This window comes from Ictalurus punctatus, chromosome 12 (assembly GCF_001660625.3).
Source record: "Ictalurus punctatus breed USDA103 chromosome 12, Coco_2.0, whole genome shotgun sequence".
Taxonomy (NCBI): Eukaryota; Metazoa; Chordata; class Actinopteri; order Siluriformes; family Ictaluridae; genus Ictalurus; species Ictalurus punctatus.
In genome coordinates, this window is record NC_030427.2 from 355,739 (window position 1) to 371,507 (window position 15,769).

A 15,769-nucleotide genomic window follows, 5' to 3' on the forward strand; every position below is an offset into this window, starting at 1 on the left:
AGTTTGGTTTTGTGTTTACTATCTTGGTAGAAAAGTCAGCTATTTCTATATTAAAGTTTACTAAAAGTTTAACTAAAGTTTGCTACAGTGAATAGTATAACCGTATAGAATTTAACTAAAGCAAATAAAATTTCCTAATTGTTCTTGTTTCTAAGATATTTTTGAGAACGAAAAGTATTGTTAAAGTTGTTATAAGCTGAGAGAGAGAGAGAGAGCGAGAGAGAGAGAGAGAGAGAGAGAGAGAGAGAGAGAGAGAGCTGCTGTGAGGAAATGCAGCTGACTGAGCAATAAATAAATAAATAACCATAAATCTGACCAGTGTGCAGTGCTGCTTAGGCAAAATATAAAGTAGTTTGGTTTAATTCTGGTCAGCGATGATTTGTTCTTCATAGCCGTCGATGTGTGATGAAGTTAGGAGTTGTGTGATTTAGGAGAAAGAGGGTGGGAAGAGTTTTTGGGGAGCCACAGATGGACATAAAAGGGATAAGAACCGTTAGAGATCAGAAAAAAACAGTAATAGACAGAAATGTGTTTTATTCTGTTTGTTGGCAAGGGGGAAAGTGAGCAGTGAGGTAAGTGTGTGATTATATGCCGTGACTAACGGTGAAGTCGTGACACTGTAACACCCGTATCGAACACCTCTACATGCAGCTATAACGGAGATACTGAGGATGTATGCACCGTTATAGGAAGATGACAGTAATTTACCATTAACTTGTGTAAATACGTTTTGTGAAAAGGACAGTTTAGAGGGAGGATTTTCTGGTTCCTTTTACGAGACGTGCAGATGTGTCTCACTGTCTCTTCATCTCTTTTGATACAGGAACACGGAGGGAGGATACATCTTCTGATCCGCCGTTTGCTGCCGACGAGCTGTACTACAACACCGTGGAGAGTGACTACGAGGATGACGTCCACATGCCTGACCAGCATGAGGAGGAGCAAAATGGTGGTGATGAGCATGAGGTGCCTTTTAGAAGTCCTTCGAGAAGCCCGTCCCCTTTACCAGGCCTATCTGCTCTAAGAATCACACCCTTTCCTGTAATAAGCCCATCCCCTTTTCACACCCCCTTTTAGAAGCCCATCCCCTTTTTGAGATTCTCATCCCTTTTAAGAAGAACATCTCCTACAAGAAGACCAACCCCCGTGAGGAGGCTATCTCCTATAAGAAGACCAACCCCCGTGAGGAGGCTATCTCCTATAAGACCAACCCCCGTGAGGAGCTATCTCCTATAAGACCAACCCCCGTGAGGAGGCTATCTCCTATAAGACCAACCCCCGTGAGGAGGCTATCTCCTATAAGACCAACCCCCGTAAGGAGGCTATCTCCTATAAGACCAACCCCCGTGAGGAGGCTATCTCCTATAAGACCAACCCCCGTGAGGAGGCTATCTCCTATAAGACCAACCCCCGTGAGGAGGCTATCTCCTATAAGACCAACCCCCGTGAGGAGGCTATCTCCTATAAGACCAACCCCCGTGAGGAGACTATCTCCTATAAGACCAACCCCCGTGAGGAGGCTATCTCCTATAAGACCAACCCCCGTGAGGAGGCTATCTCCTATAAGACCAACCCCCGTGAGGAGGCTATCTCCTTTAAGAAGACCATGCACTGCGACGAGCCCACCCACTTCTGTTACTCCTGCATCTGTTCCTCACGTCAGCATCAACGTAACTTTGTGGTTAGATGTAAGTGTTGATTAGACTTAGATCTGGGTTATAATCTGTATTAAGACCTGTTATGTCCCCTCCATTTTCACTGAGTAGAGCTGAAAGCTTTACAATGCACATCTGTTACATTTGATTTTTTGTTGTTGATATAATAACCATTTACTTTTTTTTTGAAGTACCATTACTTTGTTCTTTTATACTGCATGAGCAAAAATAAAAATAACTTAATTAAATAAAATAATAATAAAAAAACATCTTTTGGAGAAATGGGGTGGGCTTTATGTAAACAAGTTAAACATCTAATATTGAGTCAGAAACATGTCAAAGAATCATATTAAATCATGAACATGTGAAACATATGATACTGAATTTGTTAGAAAAACTATTTTCCCTTGCTCCCAGCGGCGTGAAACTCACTGTATAGTGATTTAAGCCAGTGTAGCGCCCCCGTGTGTCTGCACACACAGGAGGAATGAAAACACGCTTTGTCAGAGCACTTTTGAGGAAAAGTGACTTTCTAGACTTCTTCTCACATTTTCCCCTTTATCATACATTATCATCATATAATGGATTTTAATGTAAACAATCCTATTTCGTATCATTTTACATCAGAAACCTGCAAAGTATATTTTGTACAAAATGTCATATTGGAGCAGGTCACCGTCACGTATCGTGACGGAGCAGAGATAGGATGGATGCAAGTGCAGGATGAACAGTTGTTTATTTGAAAGAGGGACAGGCAGACAAATTCAAAACGTGATCCAAAACGTAATCCATAAACATGCAAGAGATCAGGCGATTGGCAAACAAGCGTACACGGGGCAAGGCAGGAATCTAGGTCGTGGTCACGGAAAACAGGGTCGATAAACAAAACAAGAAACGAACTATGACGAGGGACTGGAAGCGGATAATCCAGCGCGAACTAACTCTAAACATGGACCGTGACTATGACTATGATACAAGCTAAACTAACTCTAAACATTTAATCTTCCGCGTTGTGTGCTGGGAGGCGCGCAGTATATATGCGGACATGATCAGCGTCTAAACCGCTAGCAGCTGAGAGCAATTCAAACCCACGTGAAATCCCAGCCAATGACAGAACAGGGAGGAGACAGAAACATAAACAAAACACACGTGTCCAGATGTCATTACAGTCAACAACGGAAAAGCAGGTGCTCGCACATTCACGCTTAGAGCACACTGCTTCAAGGGGGAATCGTGACAGAACCGCCCTCCCGAGTGCCATGAGTCATCCCACTTCATTGGCGGCCCCGGCCCCCTGGGCTGAATGTCCCAAACAGAGCCAGGAAACTGCCCGGTGTTCTTGACGGCGTAGGGAGGCTGAGCGACGACCGCAGCTGAACAGGGAGGCTGAGCGACGACCGCAGCTGAACAGGGGGGCTGAGGCTCTGAGGTTACCAGGTGAACCTTGGGCATGGGCGGAGCTTGGCTGTGCGTGTCAGCAGACTCGGGTGTCAGCAGAACTTGAAATTACATGAATTTCTCAAAATAAACAGAAAAAGCAAGCAGAAATCTGTTTTTGCCTAACAACATTACATTTCAATTGCCCAGTGTTTAAAGGTGAAAATATACAACAAAAGTGAAGTCTTGCTGCTTAGGTATAGAAACTGTGACATACACAACACAACACCACATGAAATCTCTCTTACAAGAAATGCGTAACACCATCTCTACTTGAGCAGATTATTTTTAAGTGAATGTACTCGTGCACTGCAGGCATCAGCTCCGATGTTCATGAACAGCCTCTGAATCACCTCAAAGGTGTATTTGAAGTTTGTGGGGTAGTTTATGTTACGTGCATAAAGCAATCCCATCAAGTTGACAAATGCATTTGGTACATCACCAAGATTGCGTAGAACGACAACTTCTTCCATTACAAGGGCTACATCACCACAGTCACACGGAATAGGGTCCATCGCGTCATCCATAACTGTACTGATTCCAACAGTCACGCCCTTGATTAACTCTTCTTCAGAATCTGTGTGCTGTATTAAAAACAAAGACAAACTTTAAAATGTGCTTTCACACATACATCCTCACAAGCGCAGCGACTTAAGAACAGCATGAGTGAACCGATCTTAACTTTAATAGTCATCACACAAGATGAATTAATATCAGAAGGTGGAAAAAAAAATACAGTACAACGTCCTGAAATTCATCATCTCTCATGAAAATAAAACAAGGTAAACTCCATCAATACGTGGATATCAATACTCCATATCAATACGTGGACTTCCATTATCCGAATATCTTCCAACATCTTACTTTCCTCACAGACACTTACCTCACAGATCTGTAAGAACTGACATGGATTCTCCCGCATGGACAGTGGCAGCCCCAGCAGTACTGCAACCCTCTTCCTGTGATTTGATGCCTCAAAAGTACAAATGTTTTATATTCAAATTATGCAGGACAAGAGAAATAGCAAGAAAGGAAATGACCACAGTATTTACAAAACAAGTACACTTGAAATAAACCTACTCACATTTTTATCCAGGCGCTCCAGTATGGCACTCCTTTCTGTGATGTCTGCATGGCGCCTCGAGCGGTACAAATACAGCAGCTTTGAGGCGTGTTTGTCAAGACCCTCATAAAAGGACTTGCTCAGGTCCATCGACACAAGTCTGGTGAATTCTGCGCTGATCTTCCGTCATTACAGAACAGTTCTATCAGTGCCTAAAGTAATTCTATGAGGAAAAGAAAAGTCATTCAAAAATGTAATAAACAGTGTACACAAGCAAGATCAGGACCAGAGTAATAGATTCTCACCAAATCTCTTGAGAAATTTCATGGCCAGCGGTTCATATACATATTGATATTGTAAGCAAAGCTAATCAGGGAGCAGTACAGTGGAAGCAGGAGCATCAGAAAATGAGAGGTTATTATATATATATATATATATATATATATATATATATATATATATATATATATATATATATATATATATATAAATTACGTTCAAAGACTTGCATACTTAACACAAGACAGTTCGGATCATTTTACTGACTCGGATCTTTGAATCTCGTTCAGCAAAATGAACGACTCTTTTTTGCATCATTTCGTTCATTTCAGCAGAATAAAGTTAAAATGTTACATGTTAAACTCCCCAACACCTCTGGTACTTACGCAAACATTGATCACATTTGGAATAAAAAATAAACTATAGGCTAATGCAACCGAGGCCGAATTATGAGAAACAGAAATGATTGATTAATTGCTTAGCATTAGCAGTCTGTTAGTTCACCTCCCGATCCGAGTCGTTCTTCTTTTGTCACGTCACATTTGATCAGTTCACGTCTCAAGTTAGTTAGACATAATATAGTACTATGAAATGTTTCTGACCCAAAATATTACGAAATATGACTGTTTACATTAAAATGCAAAAGTTGATGAAAAAGTATGATAAGGTGAAAAAAGTGACATTTTATGTCTAGAAAGTCAGTTTTCATCAAAAGTACAATAACAAAACTAGTTTGCATTCATCCTGTGTCCCCTTACACACTTGTGATCTTTATCCGCTCAAAACGCTATACAGTGAACGAGAAGGCGCTAGGAGCAAAGGAAAGTGGTTTTTCTAACAAACTCATATAATCAGTTGCCCGACCTACTCCAATTTGATTCTTTTCGCATATTTAAACATAATATAGTACTATGAAATGTTTCTGACCCAAAATATTACGAAATATGATTGTTTACATTAAAATGCAAAAGTTGATGAAAAAGTATCTCTAAAGCGCCTGGACTCCACCAATCCACAGTCAGACAGATTGTGTACAAATGAAGGAAATTCACGAGCATGGTTACCCTCCCCAGGCGTGGTCAGCCAACAAAGATCACTCCAAGAGCAAGACATGTAATTGTCCACGAGGTCACAACGGATCCCAGGGTAACTTCTAAGCCACTAAAGGCCTCTCTCGCGTAGGCAAATGTCAATGTTCCTGAGTCCACCATAATGAGTACACTGAACAACAGTGGTGTGCATGGCAGGATGGCAAGGAGAAAGCCACTGCTTTCCATAAAGAACATTGCTTCCTGCATGCAGTTTGCTAAAGATCACATGGACAAGACACAAGGCTACTCGAAAAAACCTTTTGTGGACAGGTGAGACCAAACTGGAACTTTTTGGTTTAAATGAGAAGGGTTATGTTTGGGGGAAGGAAAACACCGCATTCCAGCATAAGACCCGTATCCCATTTCTGAAAAATGGTGGTGGTAGCGTTGCAGTTTGGGCCTGTTTCGCTGCATCTGGGCCAGGACGGCTTGTCATCATTGATGGAACAATGCATTCTGAATAATACCAGCAAATTCTAAAAGAAAATGTCAGCACATCTGTCCGTAAACTGGATCTCAAGAGGAAAGTGGGCCGCGCAGCAAGACAACAACCCTAAGCACACAAGTCGTTCTACCAAAGGATGGTTAAAGAAGAATAAAGTCAATGTTTTGGAATGGCCAAGTCAAGGTCCTGACCTTGATCCAGTAGAAATGCTGCAGAAGGACCTGAAGCAAGCAGCTCATTTGAGGAAACCCACCCACATCCTAGAGATGAAACTGTACTGTAATGAGGGATGGGCTAAAATTCCTCCAAGCTGACGTGCAGGACTGTTCAACAGTTACCGGAAATGTTTGTTCGCAGTGGTTGCTGCACACCGAGGTCACACCAGATACTGAAAGCAAAGGTTCACATACTTTTGCCACTCACAGGTATGCAATACTGGATCATTTTCATCAATAAATGACTGCCCATCTGTAATGTTTTTGTCTGGTTTCTGTAATTAGGTTCTCTTTATCTACTTTTGATACTTGTGTGAAAATCTTACGATGTTTTAGGTCCCGGTAATGAAGATGTATAGAAAGCTCTAAAGGGTTCACAAACTTTCAAGCACCACCGTAAGTGGGATGTAAGGTCATGGCAGAAGAGCTCTTCCGCAAACACTACCGATGGGACCGTGGAGCATGGGGTCTTAAGCCTAGACGAATCGCGTCCAAAAGACCAGGCCTTAGCTCTGTCTTCAGCTGGAAATGGTTAGATGTCTCCGCCAGAGCCGGTTAAGCGAAAGGCACTTGAGTCTCACAACAGCCCATTTGTCGCGCCCATGCCAGATTTCTTGTTGTCCGGCGGAATGACCCGGTCACCTTCTTACCACGAACGGGTTTACCACCGCGCCAGCCTGCGGGTAGCGTGGCCGAGTGGTCCAAGGCGCTGGATTTAGGCTCCAGTCTCTTCGGGGGCGTGGGTTCAAATCCCACCGCTGCCACGGGCGTTAGCTTACGGTGGGTGATGTCTTGTCTCCAAAGGCTTTGCGCAGGTTTTTCTCCCACGCTTTCATGCTATACACCACGTAGCATGCTGCCTCACGAACGTCGCAATTCATTCCCCCCTTTTCCACAGTCGTTGTGTATATCCAGGTAAGGATAAAAGTTACATTTCCATCCATCCATCCATCTTCTATACCGCGTAATCCTACTCAGGGTCACGGGTAAAAGTTACATTTTCCAAAGAAATTTAACTCGCTGGGACGGGCAGTCCATAGGTAGTCGGTACCTAGCCGCCCAAGGATTGGATTGCATTGCGACGGCTCGACTATGGAATTGTCCCGTTCTGTGAGACCTTTGGGCCGTCTCGCCGCATCGTCACCCTTCAGTTTATATGACGGCACAGCTCATACCCCAAGACTTGAATCAAATCTATTTGAGAAGCAGTCATCTAGTCGGCGAACACGAAACCCTCATTTGCATAGTTTTCGTTAAAAGGGGCGGGCCTCGGACGGGGTGGCCGAGAGGTTAAGGCGATGGACTGCTAATCTGTTGGGCTCTGCACGCGTGGGTTCGAATCCCATCCTCGTCGCAAGCTTCTCACTTTGCCTCCTCTTTCCAGCAATGTCTGGCTTTGTTGCAGTCTGTCTCACACCTACAAGGCCTACAACCGGGAAGCTTTGTACAGGTCCCTGAGCTGGCACTAGAGAGGGTGGAGAAATGTGAAGAGCTAGCACTGTGGCTACGTGTTTCGCGACCGTGAGCTGTGTTTCAATGCTTTTTGGCCACAGCTGCTGTAAGGCTCTTGCGTCTCTGGAGGTCCGTCAACGCAGAACGCATTCCGCAGTCCAGACGACAGGGGCAAAGAACCTGCACCGAAATCTCTTTTTTGCTCCGCACACCGGGATGTAATTTCATACGCGTGAGCTATGTCAGCAAGAGGTAAAGGTGATGAGCTGCCAATCCACTGTGCACAGCCCATGTGGGTTTGGACCCTATTTTTCTTGTAAAGACCTTGCTTGAGCACATTCTGTAAAGGAAGCGTGCATGGTGCAGACACTGTTGGCGTCTGCATGAGCAGTTAGTCTGAAGGGGAAATTAGGGTCAGGTGTTTTCAATCAACGGGATGACCATCAGGTGTGAGTGAGCACCCTGTCTTATTTGAAGAAGTGCATGGACTCCACCAATTCACAGTCAGACTGATTGTGTAGAAATGAAGGAAAATCAATCAATAAATCAGTCAGTCAATCAGTCAGTCAATCAGTCAGTCAATCAGTCAGTCAATCAGTCAGTCAGTCAGATGTTTGCTTATACTATTTAAATAGGCCCCATTTGGTGGCATCCTGACGGGATGGGGAGTAACACCCATATCAAAAATAAAAAGGAGGCAATATTCCGGTACAAGCATCGAAGACGGGACTAGATATGTAAAAACAAGGTTCCCGAAAGAGGTGACGTCGCTCCCATACAGCACCAAGCTGGAAACTGCAGAAGGACCTCAGTACTTCCGGGTAATGCACAGCCAGCAGGTGAAGACATGTCGGCTGTGTTTGAGCCCGGACCATCTGGTCAAGGACTGCCCCAGCTTCACGTGCTACAAGTGCGAGGAGAGGGGACACTTCGCAAGAGACTGCAAAACGGTGAAGTGCCTGGACTGCGACAGACACCTAAACAAGTGTGAGTGTTGGATGGAGAGCGAGGAGCGAAACAAGGAACAGGTGAACGGACAGAAACAAGGAGGAGACGATGAGAGGGAACAGGAGGAGCGGGTCGGAGAGACGCGGATCGAGGATGCAGCTGAAGACACGGAGCACGGTGAGTAGATGGATGAGGACGACAGACAAAATGTACAGCAGGAACGACAGGCAGCAACCTGGACACCAATCGACATCACCGGAACCCTGGAAAACGCGCTGGATGGAACAGAACAAGAAGAGGAAGGAAGGAACAAGCAAAGTGTTCAAAATGAAAGCGAGGAGGAGGAAGAAATAGATGACAAAATACCCAAGACAACAAAAAGGAGGCGATCAATAAAGGTTTTTCCGAACTTGATAACTACCAGAAAAAAAGTGATCAAAAAAGACGGTTTCAAGCATGGGAACAGATACGAGTGTCTGAAGGACTTGGAGGGGATGGACTAAAATGACCGGTATGATGTACATTTTTCTTTGCTGCATGGTTTTAAGAATAGTAACTTTTAATGCGAGAGGGCTTTTAAACATAAGCAAATTTGAGAAAGTTAAAGAAATGTGTAAATCAGAAAACATAATTGTATTACAAGAAACCAATTGGAGGGACGATTTTATAAGTGAAGTGAGGAAAAGATGGGATGGAGAAATTTTCTACAGCAATGGTGATGATAAATTTGGTAGAGGGGTAGCAATACTGATAAAAAAAGGTAGAGACATAAAATGTAAAATAATGTTTAAAGACACGGTTGGGAAATGCATGGCGGTTGAAATAGAGTATGAGGAGAGGAAAGTGGTGGTGGTAAATGTGCATGCACCAACACGGGAACAGGAGAAGACGGAGTATTTTAAATTTTTAAGGGAATTTGTAAAAAAGCACAGCAAGATTATAATAATAGGGGATTTTAATACGGTTTTTAACAAATTGGATATGGCTGAAGGGATGGTTTTTAAAACGGATACAGGGAGAAAGGAGTTAAAATTATTAATGGAAGACAACAACATGATAGACATTTGGAGAGAAAGAAACGAAAAGAAGAAAGAATACTCAAGAAGGCAGATGGTCGGGAATTTTATGTGTAGAACCTGAATCGATTTTATCCTTTGCACTAGAAACATAGAAGGTTTTATGGAAGGGATAAGGTACGAGGAAACAAGCTTAAGCGACCATAAGCCCCTGTTCTTGCGCGTAGACTGGAGCGTAGTTAAAAGAGGACCAGGAGTATGGGTTTTAAATACAGGAATTTAAAAAAAATGAAGACTATATTGTAAAAATAAAAGAGATAATTGAAAAAGAAAAAGAAAACGGGATCTTCACGGAAGACAAAAGAATATGGTGGGAAAACGTAAAATATGAGGTCAAGAAATTCACAATAAAATATTGCACGCGAATACAGAAAAACAAAAAAGATAAGAAAAGAGAAATAAGGGAACGGTGGGAAAAAGAACTAAATAAGAAGGAAAAAAATATACAAAAATTAAAAGCGATAGAAGAAGAAATGCGAGAAATAGAAGAAAAAAGATATCAAGGTGCAAGGCTACGAAGCAAGGCAAGGTTTTTGGTAGAGGGCGAAAAATGCACAAAATTCTTTTTTGACCTAGAAAAAAGCAAAGGCAAAGCCGAAACAATAAAAGCGATTAAAGGGGAGAACGGGGAAATAGTGGAAAAAACTGAGCAAATCTTGGAAGAAGTCAAAGCATTTTATGAAAAACTCTTTAGCGCAGAGGGGGTAGGTGAAGAAGAGAAGGGGTTTTTACTGAACCAAATAGAAGCAAGGGTAGGAGAGGAGAGGAAAAAACAATGTGACCAGGAAATAAGGGAGGAGGAGATAGAGAAAGCCATAGTTCAATTAAATAGAAGGAAAAGCCCGGGGATAGATGGTCTGGGGGGTGAATTTTACATTGTTTTTAAGGATGTTTTAACCAGCGTCCTGAAAAAAGTGTACGATGAGATTTTTAAGAATAGAGAGATGAACCAGAGAATGGGAATGGGGCTGATTAAACTGATATACAAAAGAAAAGGGGAGAGAGTAGACCTAAGAAACTACAGGCCAATTACAATGCTCAACACAGATCTAAAGATTCTAGCAAAAATTTTAGCAAACAGACTAAGGGAAGTAATGCCAACTATAATCAGAACAAATCAGGTATATGGGGTGAAGGGGAAAGACATAGCGGATACAACGCTAGGCATACAGGAAACAATCAGATACATGAAAACGAAACGCAAGGAGGGATATGCGATTAGTCTGGACTTCGAGAAAGCCTTTGACAGGGTGAATCACGGGTATTTACTTGGAATTTTAGAAAGATTTGGGTTTGGTGAAAATTTTATTGAATGGATTAAAATTTTATACAGGGGAGGGATAACTAGAATAAAGTGTAAGGGTTTTTTAACAGAGTGTTTTAAAATAAAAAGATCCATACGACAGGGGTGCCCTTTATCAGCGCTGCTATATTCACTAATTTCAGAGCCGCTGGGCATAGCAATAAAACAAGAGGGTGAAATAAAAGGAATCGGGGTAGAGGGAGGTAAAGGAAAAGAAAAGATATTTCAATACGCAGACGACACGACGCTAATAATAAAAGAAAAGGAAAGCGTCAAGAAGGCTATGGATATTGTACAAATGTTTTGCAAGGGCTCAGGGGGCAAGATAAACCTAGATAAAACAGTATACATGAGATTTGGAGGCGCAATAGATTTAATGGATTATTTTGCTTTTAAGGAAACGAACGAAATAAAGATCTTGGGGATTTTAATCGGGAAGGATGATAGCAAGGCAGGGGAAACCATGTGGGAGGAGGTTTTAGGGAACATCGGAAGAAAATTGGCCTTCTGGAGGCTGAGGACTCTCAGTTTAAAAGGCAAAGTCTTAATCCTAAATGTGTTGATGGCGTCCAAACTCTGGTATACCCTGTACGTGTCATCCATGCCTTTGTGGGCACAACAAAGGCTAAAAAAATGCTTTTTAGACTTTTTATGGGACAAAAAACCACCGAGGATTGCATACAGCACCTTGATAGGGGCCGTAGAAAGGGGAGGTCTAGGACTAGTAGATGTGGAACAAAAGAAAAACAGCCTAAGAGTGAAAATAATAAAAAAGTATATAGATGACGCGAATAATCCACCGTGGAAAGAAACAATGGGATATTTTATAAATAAATGTGGGAGTTTTAACTTGGGAGACGCTGTCCTAAATATGAAAACAAAGAATTGGATGACCGAAGGGCTACCGGATTTTTATAAGGAACTGATGGGCGCCTGGGGAAAATTTTTAACTGTTGTGCATTTTAAGCCCCAAGGCAGAGAGAACATTTTAAACCAGCCCCTGTTTTTAAACAACAACATTTTAAAACAAGGGAAGGAGATCTTTTTTAGAAAATGGTGGGAGGTAGGGATCACAAGGGTGAGAGATGTCTTATACGAGTTTAAAGAAGGGTTCTTACCCGTACAGTATGTAGTAGATGCAATGGAGGAGGCGAAGGAAGATTTTAGCATGCAAGAAATAAGCAATAAATACGAGATAATCAAGAAAGCAATACCAAAGGAATGGATAGCAAGAATAGAAAGCATGGAGGAGGAGGGGACAAGAAGGGAATTTTACGTAAAGGTGGGGGGAAAATGCATTGATCTTAAACTCTGTACAGTCAAAATGTTTTATAGCTTCTTTAGAGACGGGATTTTTAAAATACCCATAGCAAATGAATACTGGCAAAAAAAGTTCAACGACCTGGCTGAAAACGATATATGGGACAATATGAGAGGGAGTCTCATAGAGACAAAATTGGAAAGCCTCGAGTATCTTATCAGACACAGAGCGATATTTACAGATGCTTTTTTAAATAAGTTAGGAATGGAGCAGACGCCAACATGTAAAGTATGCAATGAGGTTGACGAAGGCTTTTCGCACTTGTTCTTGCACTGCAAAGGTTTGAAGGAAGCGAACGAGAAATGCAGAGAGATAATCATGCACCTAAAGGGGGAAGAAAATGACAGAGATAAGGAATGGAATAGAGTCGTCCTGCTAGGCGTCGATAAAAAGGGAAAAAACAGCAAGCTGATTAATCTGCTCGTGATGGTCTTTAAAAGCGCGATATGGGAAAGAAGGGTAGTAGCAAAGAGAGAAGGAATCGTGAAGAATGGTGAGCGTGTCTTTAAAAGGAAAGTGGAGAAATATGTAGAGTGCCTGTTCCTCTATTTTAAGCAAAACGACAAAATGGATGAATTTTACAATGTCTTTACGCCAGAGGTGTACAAGATTTTTAATGATTTACAGTGGGAAGTACCAAGACAACAAGGGTAATTTTAATTATACGAGTGTTATTTATTGTTTTAGAGAGTTGACTGTGTTTTAAATTAAACATAACACTGAGTGTAAATACTAAATGTTTTATATGGAGTTAGATTTTATGTGTAAAAATAATGTACATTCTAATATTTTAAGATGAAAATGTATTTATATTGTAACATATTTTCTTGATGGAATTTTTTTGAATACTTTCAATAAATAAAAAAAAAAAAAACAACAAAAAAAAACAGTGTCTGCACCATGCACGCTTCCTTTACAGAATGCGCTTAAGCAAGGTCTTTACAAGAAAAATGGGGTCCAAACCCACATGGGCTGTGCACAGCGGATTGGCAGTTCATCACCTTAACCTCTTGCTGACATAGCTCACGCGTATGAAATTACATCCCGGTGTGCGGAGCAAAAAAGAGATTTCGGTGCAGGTTCTTTGCCCCTGTCGTCTGGACTGCGGAATGCGTTCTCGTTGATGGACCTCCAGAGACGCAAGAGCCTTACAGCAGCTGTGGCCAAAAAGCATTGAAACACAGCTCACGGTCGCGAAACACGTAGCCACAGTGCTAGCTCTTCACATTTCTCCACCCTCTCTAGTGCCAGCTCAGGGACCTGTACAAAGCTTCCCGGTTGTAGGCCTTGTAGGTGTGAGACAGACTGCAACAAAGCCAGACATTGCTGGAAAGAGGAGGCAAAGTGAGAAGCTTGCGACGAGGATGGGATTCGAACCCACGCGTGCAGAGCCCAACGGATTAGCAGTCCATCGCCTTAACCTCTCGGCCACCTCGTCCGAGGCCCACCCCGTTTAACGAAAACTATGCAAATGAGGGTTTCGTGTTCGCCGACTAGATGACTGCTTCTCAAATAGATTTGATTCAAGTCTTGGGGTATGAGCTGTGCCGTCATATAAACTGAAGGGTGACGATGCGGCGAGACGGCCCAAAGGTCTCACAGAACGGGACAACTCCATAGTCGAGCCGTCGCAATGCAATCCAATCCTTGGGCGGCTAGGTACCGACTACCTATGGACTGCCCGTCCCAGCGAGTTAAATTTCTTTGGAAAATGTAACTTTTACCCGTGACCCTGAGTAGGATTACGCGGTATAGAAGATGGATCTTGGAGTGATCTTTGTTGGCTGACCACGCCTGGGGAGGGTAACCATGCTCGTGAATTTCCTTCATTTGTACACAATCTGTCTGACTGTGGATTGGTGGAGTCCAGGCGCTTTAGAGATACTTTTTCATCAACTTTTGCATTTTAATGTAAACAATCATATTTCGTAATATTTTGGGTCAGAAACATTTCATAGTACTATATTATGTGTAAATGTGTGAAAAGAATCAAATTGGAGTAGGTCGGGCAACTGATTATATGAGTTTGTTAGAAAAACCACTTTCCTTTGCTCCTAGCGCCTTCTAGTTCGCTGTATAGCGTTTTGAGTGGATAAAGAGCACAAGTGTGTAAGGGGACACAGGATGAATGTGAACTAGATTTGTTATTGTACTTTTGATGAAAACTGACTTTCTAGACATAAAATGTCACTTTTTTCACCTTATCATACTTTTTCATCAACTTTTGCATTTTAATGTAAACAATCCTATTTCGTAATATTTTGGGTCAGAAACATTTCATAGTACTATATTATGTGTAAATATGCGACAAGAATCAAATTGGAGTAGGTCGGGCAACTGATTATATGAGTTTGTTAGAAAAACCACTTTCCTTTGCTCCTAGCGCCTTCTAGTTCGCTGTATAGCGTTTTGAGCGGATAAAGAGCACAAGTGTGTAAGGGGACACAGGATGAATGTGAACTAGATTTGTTATTGTACTTTTGATGAAAACTGACTTTCTAGACATAAAATGTCACTTTTTTCACCTTATCATACTTTTTCATCAACTGTTGCATTTTAATGTAAACAATCCTATTTCGTAATATTTTGGGTCAGAAACATTTCATAGTACTATATTATGTGTAAATATGCGACAAGAATCAAATTGGAGTAGGTCGGGCAACTGATTATATGAGTTTGTTATAAAAACCACTTTCCTTTGCTCCTAGCGCCTTCTAGTTCGCTGTATAGCGTTTTGAGCGGATAAAGAGCACAAGTGTGTAAGGGGACACAGGATGAATGTGAACTAGTTTTGTTATTGTACTTTTGATGAAAAGTCACTTTCTAGACATAAAATGTCACTTTTTTCACCTTATCATACTTTTTCATCAACTTTTGCATTTTAATGTAAACAATCCTATTTCGTAATATTTTGGGTCAGAAACATTTCATAGTACTATATTATGTGTAAATATGTGAAAAGAATCAAATTGGAGTAGGTCGGGCAACTGATTATATGAGTTTGTGTTGTGGATAAAAATGACATGAAATAAACACGAGGGAGATTGAGTATGAGTAACAATGTAATTTTATTGGTAATTCACAGGACGGGTGGGTGCGTAGTCTGGAGGAGAGTAAGAGGGGGAGGAAAATGGGGTGCGTCCTGGGGACATGGGGAAATCAGGGTGGGTGAAGTGAGCGGACCACTGAGAGTCGGGCGGACTGGTGGGTGAGAAGAGGGACGGATGGTCGGGGCCCGGATCGGAGAAGACAACATCATCATCCTCGGATTGGAAGCTGGAGGGGGGTTCTGGGTCTGACTGTGTAGAGGCGTCAACACGCACGTTCGTGGGGCAGATTCTGTACCGAAGAAGAGGGGGGAACCCCGGATCTCCATTCTTGGGGGGGGTGCTGCGAAGATAGTTAAGTAGCATCATGATATCAGCAGTGAGATGCACAAGCTGGTAATGAGTGTCCAGATCCAGGTCCAAACCCTGATCCAGGT

General features: G+C 42.2%; 2 non-coding genes across 2 annotated transcripts; one reads left to right on the forward strand and one right to left on the reverse strand.

Moving 5' to 3' along the window:
• The first annotated feature begins 6,867 nt into the window (after positions 1-6,867).
• Positions 6,868-6,949, forward strand: trnal-uag (transfer RNA leucine (anticodon UAG)). Its single transcript has one exon. It is a non-coding gene; the product is annotated as a tRNA-Leu (tRNA).
• Positions 6,950-13,641: 6,692 nt separating this feature from the next.
• Positions 13,642-13,723, reverse strand: trnas-gcu (transfer RNA serine (anticodon GCU)). Its single transcript has one exon. It is a non-coding gene; the product is annotated as a tRNA-Ser (tRNA).
• Positions 13,724-15,769: the final 2,046 nt, after the last annotated feature.